This window comes from Gavia stellata, chromosome 5 (assembly GCF_030936135.1).
Source record: "Gavia stellata isolate bGavSte3 chromosome 5, bGavSte3.hap2, whole genome shotgun sequence".
NCBI classification, from domain to species: Eukaryota; Metazoa; Chordata; class Aves; order Gaviiformes; family Gaviidae; genus Gavia; species Gavia stellata.
In genome coordinates, this window is record NC_082598.1 from 59,603,213 (window position 1) to 59,615,708 (window position 12,496).

Consider the following 12,496-nt stretch of genomic DNA (forward strand, 5'->3'; position numbering starts at 1 on the left):
GCAGCAAATTTAGAGCCAGTAAAGTTTTTTTTTAATGTTTTTGTAATTCAAGACTATAATTAACCTATGACAGAAGGGTTGTGAAAGAAAGTGAATAATTATTTGCATTAAAAAACACCTATGTCTGCAATAGTAAATGTTTGTAAAAGACGCACAAAAAAAAAAAAGAGAGAGAAAACAAGAGTTTAGACATAGTTAACCTACTTGCAGACGGTATGAGGCAATTTTTTATGGCAGAGGCTTATCTGTGACCACCAGTTGGTCCTTCTTAGAAAGAGCTGGTATTGACCACTGCCGAGGGAAAGGCTCTGGGCAGAGCGGACTGCTGCTCTGATTCAGAATGGGAACTTCTATGTTGTGTCTCACACTTCTCATCATTTTCTACAAAGGCTTGGGGGGGTGGGGGGGGGACGTAAAACCTGTAGGAACTGGGTTGTCTCTGCCTTTGGCCTCAAGTTCGGATTTACAAAAGCCTTTCCACTGAATTCCTCAGAAATTTGTTTTGACTGGGAACACAGTTTGACACCGCTTGATGCTTAAGTTTTTAAGAATTGTTTTTGCAACGTAATTTGCAAGCTGAACTGTGTAAAATGCCGTGCTATGTCCAGGCTTTGAATTCCTAAGGTTCTTTTTGCGATTTGATTGGAAATATCTCAGTTTAGCTGGGTGAAAAGCAGTGAAAAGTCCCTGGCAAGCTTCAAAGACAGGCTATTCATGACCCCCACAGAAAGTCATGTAGAATCTGCCTGGTTTATATAGGCAGTAAGTCTACCTCCTGGTCCTCAGAGGGCTGAAGAAGAGAAATTTGAGGAATATTAGCAGTCCCCTTTCTAAAGACACTGAATATAAAATCAGGAGGTTTAAAAAGCCTGAGTGTCACAACTGTTGGTAACAGTGTGAGGAAATAAGGCAAGAGGTAAAGTCCTATATTTGAGTGCATGTTGAGTCTTCATAACATCACAGAATGGTTTGGGTCGGAAGGGACCTGTAAAGGTCATCTAGTCCAACCACCCTGCAATGAGCAGGACATCTTCAACTAGAGCAGGTTGCTCAGAGCCCCGTCCAACCTGGCCTTGAATGTTTCCAGGGATGGGGCATCTACCACCTCTCTGGGCAACGTCTGCCAGTGTTTCACCACCCTCATGGTAAGAACTTAATCCTAAAAGGGCAGGAAGGCAGAAAGCCATTAGTAGAAGATGCAAAGAAGGTACTGTGTAAGTATTGTCTGAGTACAACTTCTCTACACACCCTAAATCTGGGGATGGACCTCCCACGTGGTGCTGATTGGTATTTGAAACTGAAAGGATACGGCTAGTTTTGGACACCCCATCCATATATGCAAATTGAAAAAAAGAGTGGAAGTTCATACATAGGGTAGGAGGCTGAACCCCCTGCTAATAAGAACCAATAACAAAGAGATAATAAACTTCTCGTATGAAACCTACTATCATCATGCTAATAATTGTATGCACATTTCATCCAGGAAGCTGAATCTTAATCAAATAATAATGTATATTCTCTTTGAAATGCCTCTTCATTTTGCTTTGAAGTGCCAGACTGCAACCAGAAGAGTACTTTTGCATGTCTTACTTGACATGCTCCCATCTGCTACCATCCAAAACTGACTTTCTCTCCCTCAGTTTTTTTTTCCTCCTCCCTTCCTTCCTACTCTCCCCAAATATATTATTAAGATGAAGACCAAACGTTTCTGCACCTGATAGGGCAAAGACATGTCAACTGCATCAAGCTTTGTGTAAACAGTGCTGCCTCATGGATAAGAAATTTGAAAAGTAGCAAGAAAGATAATCTCCCTTTTATTGGCTTCATTCATATTGAAATGTATGATCAGAGTCAAAGTCTTAATCTTCACCTCACTTTCACAGCTGCTCAGCTAACCTCAGTGTGTATGGCAGCCCCCTGTGAGAAAGCAAAGCCCCTCTGATTGGATTAAAGGGCAAAGAAAGGGAATGTCGCCTTACCCCTTTAGGCAGCCCAGGCTCTCAGAAGGAAGCTCGAATAACAAAAGACGAGGAATCTGACCCAGGGAAAGCATGGCAGGCTCCAGCAGACTTCAGCCGGCTGCACCAGCTACAGTGAGGTCACTTTTGACGCTCTGTATGAGGTGACTTCTCAATTTGCACTAAATCCTCTTTTTTCTCAACAGAAGGCAGGAGGAGGTCTCTCCACATCTTCCTACTGAGACAAGGCAATCAGTAGCCCAGAAGGATAAGCCAGAGCATTGAAGCTTCCCTTGTAAGGCCTCCTGTTAACAATTATCAGCTCCTAAAATGCTAAAGAAAAACATTGACTGCAGTGCACAACATGTATTTATCCAACAAAGTGTACAAAGAAACCTTTTCTCTTTTTCTAATGCCTGAGCCTAGCAGCGAAGCTAAGCCCAAGCTTTGGTGGCTTCTCCATCACGTTTATTTAGCTCCCTACATCAGAAGTTACTAATAATTAGCTTGTTTGCATTCAAGAGTATGCCCGTTCCTAGCCAAAAAAAAAGCTGGGAATTTGCCATTGTTCTTGATGAAGACGTGCAAAGGGAAAAAGGTTCTATGGTAACAAGGCCCCATCAAAAATAATTTCTTTTAGATAATTACTGTTCTTCCAGAAGCGTAAACTGCCCTCTCTTAGCAGTAAGGCTCTGGAGAAGGCGTCCTCAGATAACCCACGCTGTCTCTGAGGTCAGGTCAGAGCTGGGGGAGGGCAGTCAAAGACAGGCAGGTTATGGAGAATCGGCATTAAGGAGATATTAGAGAAGGGCTGTGGGGTAATCCCCCACACCTGAATGCCCAACTCCAATTCATACGATTTTTGAGAGGGGTCTTTTAGTCAAATTTGTGAAAATGTAATGTGAACAGCTATAAACCCAAAAAAACCAAACCTCTGAGCTGCAGGTGCTTGCAGCAGCAGAGTACCGTTCTTAAAAAGATCATTTTCTAAATGAAAAGGAAAATTGAGCAAAAAGAATGTCTGAAGCATCACAAAACATGTAAATAGCAGTCGTTTTAGAGAGAGGCCTCACCTCCGTACATGACACAACTCTGCAGTGAGAGGTTGGTGAGCTTCTGCGTCCATCAAGCTGGGGCTGGGACCTACCCTGGTGCTCAGCTTGCCCAGGGTATGGCAGACAGAACTTCGGTAATTACCAAATGTTAAATCTCGTCCCCAGAATTAATCCTTGACTCAAGCACCTACAAACACTTGATACTGCAGGCCTATCATTACAAACACAGATTTGGCAGAGATGCTGCTCTGAATTCATTGTCTTCAGGCCAGACCCTTGGACAGGCGCCAGCGGCTAACTCCATTTTCACCAGCCGTTTGCAAACCCACCCTTTGTTAGAGCAATCCTCAGGGGATGCAGAGTCACTCCTATTCCAGGTCATCTCGATTTCTGTTGTAGGCTGAGTCTAGGTAGTACCACGGTTTCAGTGTCCTGTGAATCCCGATGTGTTCAGCACCCGAAGCGGGGTCAGGGTCACGTTGCTGGAGATGAGAGCTGTCCCCCAGGTGCTTTATTTTGTTGGCAGTTATTGCTTTGATACTCCAGGGTTTGCAAAAGTGGTTTAAAAATGCCTTTTCCCTCCACTTCCTGATCTCGAGTCAAATGTTGGTCAGTTGGACTGCGGGATTAAGTATCAAAGCCTGCATTTACATTCAGCAGACTTGACTTTGTGAGAAACCTTTTTTCAGTGCTACTGGAAAGAAATGCAATCTCTCCTCCTCCAGACCTGCACTTCAGGACTGTAGGTAGACAAAATACCTAAATTCAGCAGCACGGCTTCCAGGAGGCTGCTGCTGCGGCAGCAGAAACGGAGATGTAGTTGGTGACATGTTGATCAGCTCCCTGCTGCTCTTCTGACAAAAGGGACGAAGAGCCAGTGTTTATTTTCAAATAACGTTTTTGCTGAGGTTCTAGAAAGATGGATGAACTGAAACCAACTTTGATTTGGAGCTAATGGCCCAAATCAATCACTAGAAGAGGCCACTGCCTTACCTCAGGTAGAGGCATGAGCTAATGGTGTTTGGGCAACATACAAGCTGACAGCCTTATATTTGCTGACGTGTTTACCTCAGCCGTAAACAAACCTTTAAGAGATTGGCCTATTGATAGCTGGATTCTCGGTTTACATTTATTGTGATAGTATATGTGCGAATAACCGGGGGAAATATTTCAAGCCTAAAAAGCTATGATAGAATGTAAAGAAACAGGGATCATATATTCTGTACAGTGGAGGAAAAAAAGGCTTGTAGGCGAGCACATATGAATTTGTACCCTTTGCCTTGTGCTAAGCTATAATATTGGCTTTCGTGCAGAAATGAATAATAGCTTTATTCACCCTCTCTAGATTGTCCTAACATGCTGCAACTTGATTAAGGGCATGAATTCAGGGCATGAATCTTCCTGATATAGTGAGATTATTGAAATTATCCCAAAAGAGCATGTTTGCTGCTCTGCATGCAAAGATCTTCCATTGTCTCCTTAAGAATACACAAGACAGGTCAAGAGAAGCTTAATTAATATGGAATTAGCACAAGTCAATTTTGTTTTTTTATATTGTCTTGCCCTTTGTGGCCTTAGGGCAGCTGGCGGTTGGAGGAGATCATGCTCATATAAGTGTATTGATCAAATGTTATTAGTTAAAGCTTATTTGTGTGCTATCTTTTGGGTAGCAGAACAGGAATTCTATATAACACGTAGTACTAGGCAGAAAAGACCAACAGGTTTCTGCATTTTGGCAAGTCTGATTTAGGGCTAATAAGTAGCTGAGCTTTTCAGCAGAGAAAAGGCAACAAAACAAGGTTTTGGATTAATTCTATAGCTACATGAGGCATTTCTTGCCTTGTTTAACACTGCATTGCAATCAAACAGCTCCCCCTTCCAAACTAGCACGTCTGTGAAGGATCATTTAATATCCTTCAGTCATCTGCCAGGTTCCAGTACCTAGTTTGCAGAAATAATTGGGTTTCTTTAATGTCATTTGTTCTCAAATTTATTGGACAAGGACGAGCAAAAACAGGCTATTCATCTAATTGACTGAGCACTGCACTCTTTGAATATCATATTACCATTATGTCTAAGCTCTCAGGAGCCAAACTTAGCATTTGCCAAGAACTTATTTCTCATTATTTATCCGTGTTGCATGACAGCACAGGGATTCAGAAAAGATCATTCTGTCATCTTCACTATTCATTTCTCTTCATAGTTGTACCAAGTTCATAGTGAGGCAACTGAATTAATCCTCAGATATTTAATGATGCTGTGCCATGCAAAGTTCTCATTGACTTAGTGGATCCCCTGTGGAAGATACTGCACAGCAGAAGGAATCTCTTCTGGAATATGCCTTCTCAGCAGTCTTTCTCCATCGCAGTAAAAACACAGCACAGCCAAGCGCCTTGGAGACAACTGGTCCATGCTAATCAAGTCCCTGAACAACTACTGCAGTTCCTTCGTGCTTGTGGAACGTTTCCACAAAATTTGTGATGGATGCAAAGAGTGTATTCTTACATGGCACTGGCTGCCCTGCATACAACTCAATGTTCCTCAGGACCTGTATTGTTCCTCACTAGCTTTGTTCTTAGATTTGGAAATGTGGTAAGCATACTTCTTTTATTCAGCTTTATGGAAAGTATCTTTTCTAGGTCATCAGCTCTTTGCAATGGGTTTATTCCCATCACCACAATGACAATGATTCATGGTTTAAAAACAAAGTTACTGGTTTTTTACGCAATTCTTAAGTCAGAAGGGAGTATTTGCCCGCAAAACCTCTGAAGTATTTTAGGCTTCCTGCCACCCGCTTGTTCAGTTGTGCCTGTGTCAATCCTAGTCTTGCATCTCACTCAGATTTGGATTTTTGAGTTTTTGGAGAATTTGTGGGAAGAAGGAAAGAGGAGAAGATGTCAGCTGGGCCATTTGTAATCTTTTTTTTTTTAGGATAGTGTAAGTGTGACAGCTATCACATGTCTTTCACCAGCTGAGAAAAACCTGGACAGGTTAAGTCCTCTTAATGCACATGAACAAATACACACATGCAAGCACATGCACGTGCTTCATCTTTTACTCTTGCTCTCAGTTCTGCTCTTTACATCAGTGGAATTAACATTATGAGCAATAACTGAATTAATTTGATTGTAAGCCCAAGCTTAACAATGAACTTCACATCTAAATCAGTTCCATGTCTCTGTTAGTATATGAAATGCACGTCCGGTAGCCAAGAACTGCCACGAGCAAAAACCCCACCATCTGAAAATTAAAATCCCTCCCCGCTCTCACATTCTCATATAGATTATTTCTCTACAGTCTTTTTGTCATTGCTGGGTAGCTCTTGTTTTGCAAAGTGGAAAGTCGATCACTGTACATTAGAACAGTTACCTCCATCTGTTGTTACGCAAAAATAGCTACAAGCGGTATTTAAAACAAACCAGAAATAATTAAACCTCAGTGAAGAAGTGGAGCTAGGTGAAAACGCTGTCTGCCTAAGAATAATCTATCTTTGATGTAAATGATATAAATTATGTCAGCTTCAACTTCTAGACATTCGAGGCTGGGTTCTGCAAAGTTCTGTAGTGCTTTACTAACACCCACTTCAAAAAGCGTTTGTTAAAAACCTCTTGCACTCCCTGCAAACTAATGTCAGTCATTTTCAAATGTGGTAGGAACAACAAATTTCCACACACATTTTTATTGGTATTAAAGGTTTGTTGCTGTTTATGATGCTGTGGGAGATGGCTTGATTATTTTCGTATCACAGCTGTTCAGAAATATTTCTTGGGGCTTTTTTCCTACTTTTCAAAGCAATTGACTTCATAATCAGAGCAAAACTACTTACTCCAAAAAAATCATTTAACAAAAGAGCTGCAATACCTAGAATGAAACAGAGTAGAGTAAGCCGGAGCATGAACATACTAAAGTAATTGGTTTGGGTCATCATTGGGATACTGTTTTATATCATAAAATGTTCTGATTAATTTTCAGGAAACATGGCTTATTTTTATGTTAATGTTTTTCTTTTCTCCAAAGAGGTTCTATGAATTATCCCAAATAGATTAATGTGCTGACCTTTGGTCCCTAGAAACCAGAGGCTGGATTACAGCTGTGCACGCCTTGAGAAGCTTAAATTTTACCGTTCGGTTAAGACGTGAGCTGCAAAGTTTAGAGATGCCTGAACTTGACCTTCTAAGGAAATAGCAAAATTAGCACAAGATTTTTCCAGGACTATTTATACATCTTCTGAAACACAGAGTACGGCCGATCATTGTCTTTGAAGAGTATTCACAGAAGAGGCAGATCCACTGCTGTAGGAGAATAAAATCTTGCAGTCATTCTTTAGGCTTAGCAAAAAAAAAACTTACAGATTTTCCTACACGTACTCAGTCCCGTGGTATTTTTGAACAGACAGTAGTAGCAACGGCAAGTCATCTTTGCTTATAATACCCACACTAAGTTGATGCTTTTTCAACAAAGTAGGTTATCCTGTCTCTGTGAGATACCTTGTCCTCATCAATACTCAGCCGTACATACTTCGGTTAATAAGGGCTTTATCTGGTCAATGATTGGAAAAGAAGTTGAACACCTAAAGGGGAGGACTGTAGCTTATTGTAACTGAGCTGATGAAGACATGACAATTCCCCTTGCATTCACACAAGCTCTCCAGATCCTGGATGTGAATGCGAAGGGAAACGGGGTTTCTTTCTCTCTGGAGCAGAAAATAGCACGTGGGTGAGCAGCCTGTGGAAATTAAGGAAGGAATAAGGTAAAATTTAGCCATTTTAGTTTGAGAGTGACAAACTATGGTACTTCTAGGAAAACAGGCTGAGGAGGGTGGGGAGGAAGAAGCGACAGGTCTGATAGTTGTGTCTCCCAGGAATACAGTCCAGCAGGTAGGGCAAATGCCAGCACATAAAGTTTTAGACCAGACTGAAGATAAAACTTGACTGCAGATGAGCAAAAAATATGGACAATTTTTGCAGCAAAGCTAGGTGTGATTGGCAACTTCTCTTGGCAATTTTTTTTTTTTAAGTTTCCATAATACAGTACAGAATTGTGAGCTTCACTGAAAGCAAGAATTCTAAACTGCACAGGATTTTAATCCCACAAGCCAAATGAAATGTCAGCAGTCAAAGCCTGTTTGCATTCCTCGTGTCCCTGTGCAACGTGAGATGAATATGGTGAACTCTAGTGTGTTGGGAAATGAGTAATTTCCAATAAAATAAAAATTAGAACATACCAGTTCTAAGACTCTTCTCATGGCATTTTCAACTTGTCTGAAACCAGAAAGTGTCAAAAGTGTGACAAGAAAACCTGTTCATAACACATTTGATTTATAGACTCGAAGAGGTTGGGCTGTGTTGAGATAATAATTTCATTTTCTGGAAGGTGATCAAAACAAAACTTTCAAACGTTCTGAGGTTCACCCAGTGCTGGAGGGTTGAGTGGTTGCCATTTCTACCATATGCACTATATCAGAGTTATTCATCAGCTGTCTTTTTGATATATAGAGTTCATATGATACAGGGAGTTTTAGTCTTTGGTAAAGTCCACATTCATTCGTTTCATTTTACGGTACTAAATGTTCTTCAAGCATTAGAGCTAATTGTAAAGAAAAAATGACTTAAAAGTATCACTTAAAAGAAGTTCTACTTATCAATTTCACTGAAAAATCCAAACTCCATTATCAGAATCTGGTTGCCATTGCGTAATCGTACAACAGTGGTAAATGTTGGATTATTAAATAAAACATTTCTATCAAATAAAACTTCAGCAGATTTTCATATTGTCTTTCGTTCACCAGTAACTAGGGATGCGTGTTAGTGGCCACAGCTAACGCTGGAGAGTGAGAGCAAGCCTACCCACGGCAAAAAACATCATAAAGCTGCCCTTCTATGAGCTGTTTATTCATGGATGACTCTGTATGATTGTAGTTAGAATTAAGCTATTTTTATTATGTTACATAGAAGTAGGCCTGACAGAGAGCTCATGTTCTGCTTGTTTTCATAAGCACTAGGAATCCATTTTTATGTGACTCTCATGGCTAAGGTACAAACTCATTATCTCATTCTTTGCATTGTGCTTTTTTGGAGGCATTTTCTCTCACAAAAGAAATATTTTGCTTTGTTTTGATTTGACAAAATGCATAATTAATACCAGCTTTGCTCGGAGAACTGTAGGTGTACAGCAGGTATGGTATGATTATCGGGTAGATCATGCGGACTGAAGAATTGTAATGGCTCACACAGGGAGCTAAACCAAGATTTGGAGGTGGGTTTGAGAGTCTCACACCCAGGTCCATGGCCAACTTCTGAGTAATGCGTGCTTTTTAACTGAGGATTTCACTTTTTCAATAGCTTACCTGAAACGGTGATGAATTCTTCATGCAAAATCTTTCTTTCAGGCTTGTGTGTATTATCAGACAGATCTGATGGTCTGCTCGATCAGAAATTAGAAAAACCGTGTTGTGTGGGCAACCAGGGGTCAATGTCATGCCTCTTGGTGTGAAGCTCTATGAAGCTATGTTGTTACATTACCACGCTATTTGCTGACCAGCGATCTCAGCCTAAGCAAACAACTGATTGCATTGCAGAGCTTACCATCATGTCAGGTAGATGTGATGACAGTACCAAGGAAAGCTGTAGGGCTAAAAGACTAACTGGCAGTAGGACGGAGTTAAAGTTTTTCTAAGTAAGCTGTGTGGTGCGTTGGCTGTGTGTACAGTAGGCTTCTCAGAATAAACAGAGGCCCAGGAGCCCAGGACTTTAACTTTGCTCTCTTTTCAGTGTAGCAAAATCACAGGATAACTGGCGAGTGGTCAAAGTGATGCTTCAACAAATCACAGTTAAGACAAAAATTGAGCTCTAGGCATCCCTAGATGTGATTTTGAACAGTAGCATAGCTTTGGGATTTGTTTAGAATGTAATTTATTTGCTTGCTGCTTTGCTTTTAGAGGGGTGAGTCTTGCAAGGATTTGTTGGCTTTGTACTGTTCAGGCACCTCAAAGATATAAAACTTGAAACATTGTCTGTTGATTTCCTGTTGGGAAAAACTTCTGGTTGTCACAAATCACTACAGCCTGCTCATACAGCCACCATCTCTTACCCTGTTTGGCACAACCAAGGGAACAGAAGAGCGCGGTGCTTGCCAGCCCGTTTCTCCTCAAACCTGTATGCAGGGTGCGCAAAGCAGTGAAGGGGAGGAGGGAACAAGCGAGGTAGAAAGGGAGACCTCGGGTTCTTCAAGTCGGAAGACATGATGCCACCTTTGCGCGTCTGTGTGTGTTAGAATTCAAATCCAAGTATTTCGTATTTGTACAGTCCTTCATTTGTTTTTTTGGATCAGTAAAATATTTAAATCATACAAACCCTTCCTTAAGCTTCTTTATTTTATGAATCAATAGTAAATAACCTTTGAAATGCATTCGGGTGATGGAAACCATTTGTTTGTTTGGAAAAGGTAATTTTCCCAAGCTCAGAGCAGAACAGGCAGTCCTTCCTAGCAAATCCTTTGAAAGGCTGTGAGAAATTGCAGTCGAGATAGCTGGAGTGACCTCTCGTGGTCCTCACAGGAACTAAGGCAATTCATCTCCCCGCTTCCTTGCCCTGTTTTTAGCAGGTGCAGGTCAAGGATGCTGGTGCTGACTGAAATAAGGACCTAGAAGCACAGCTCCATCAGGACAGTGCAGGACAGGCTCACGATAAACCGTACCTTGCACAGTGCTCCCAGCTTAATTGATATGCTGAAAATACTCTTTCGGCCCTTGAGTATCACTCATCTGTTTCCAGCTGCACCAAGAAGGAAATATTTTCCAGATACGGCAAGCTGGCTCACTTCTAGCAGGTCTCATCTGTATTTTTTTAATGTTGGCTAACAAAAGTACAGGTCTTTTAAAAAAGAGGTTGACATCTTCCTAAGCCACTGGAAATGGGAGCAATCAACCCTTCGTGAAGAATCAGTCAGTAGTAGCGTAAGTAGCTGAAATACCTGTAACAGTCGCCTGAGTTACCTTTCGCTGCCGTCTTGCTATTGTTTCACCATTCCCGTGAATCAGCTTCCAGCTGGTTCTAGAGAACAGTGAGAAATTTCTATCATGTGTTTGCAAACTGGGAAGGCCAGCGCATATTTTCATTGCAGTAGCTTTATTTCATCACCCAGGGATTTCTTTCTGTTTTCTTTGAGTTTTTTGAGGAGGAGGAGGGTTAGGACTGTTGCTTAACATGGCATAAAAGCATATCTATAAGTAATAAAATTTTTTTTTTTAATTCCACTTGTTAAAACCCAAACATTTCAGACCAGATGCTCCCCATCGCTTCGGATTGTCTTGTATTGACCAGCGCAGTAGATGCCTGGGAGTATTTATGATTTGTATGATTCATTTCTCAAGAGGGACAGCTATTGCACTAGGATTTCTCTGCGCCTTCTTCATGTTGTATCTACGTTTCTCTAATTTTAAAACATAATCAAGATTTATAGTTTATGACCTGTTTTATATTGTTACATGTTGTACCTCCGTACATATTCTTATTGAGCAGAGGAGTCTGAATCAAACTACGAGTGTACACCACCTATTTATTCCCCAAAACCTACAGTGTTCAGAGTCCAAACCCAGCATCAAGTTTCGCACTTTGCCCATGCGTCTCTCTGACGCTGAATAGAAAAATTCCCCTCCCAACCATAGTTTAAGTGTTGACCATTTGAAATCCAGATCATGATCTTAATCAGACAGTTTAGGCCTGTCTCTAGTATTGATAGCTCTGCTTAGGTGATAGAGAAGAAGACAAAATTGCCAGAGGAATAACAGACTACCCCTATCCCTACCCCCTCAGTGGTAGGGGATAAGAAAAAAATTAACAATAGTCTCTAGAGGCACAAATGAGTGTATATTGAATGGCTGTTGGATTCATTCTCGCTGCCATCTGTTCTTTCAATCTTCCATATCAGTATCACATACTGAAAGAGCATCAGTGCGATTGTCAGTTCTTTTAAATTTCTATTTTCCCTTATCTTTTTTATGATTTTAGTGCTGTCAGACTGACTTTTCACATATTTCTTCTTTAAGTTTCTTTTCCATACGATTCTTCCTGTGGTTCTTGTAATGTCTTAGCTTTCCCTTAGATGAAGTTCAGCATCAGGATAGTGAAAATTGATGGATATATTGTTTAATAATAAAAAAAGATCAGATCATTTCATTTCATTATTTATAACCACAAATTCTATCCAGCTATTTTCCAGACTTCAGTGACACGTAGTATATACCAGAAAAGATCAATTATTTTCTCTCATTTCCATCTTCTACAAGAAGTAGGAAAGCGTCCTACATTCTCCTGACACTAATACAGTAGCTTTTGAGATACGAGTCCAGACGTGTCAGATATCGTAGTGCGGAGAACAGGATGTGCTCTTCAGTGCAACACAGACTGTCTGAACTTACTGCCAAAGCCCATCTGACTTTTTGTAGAAGAACTTAAGTTAAGGATATGTTATTTAAGTGAGCAA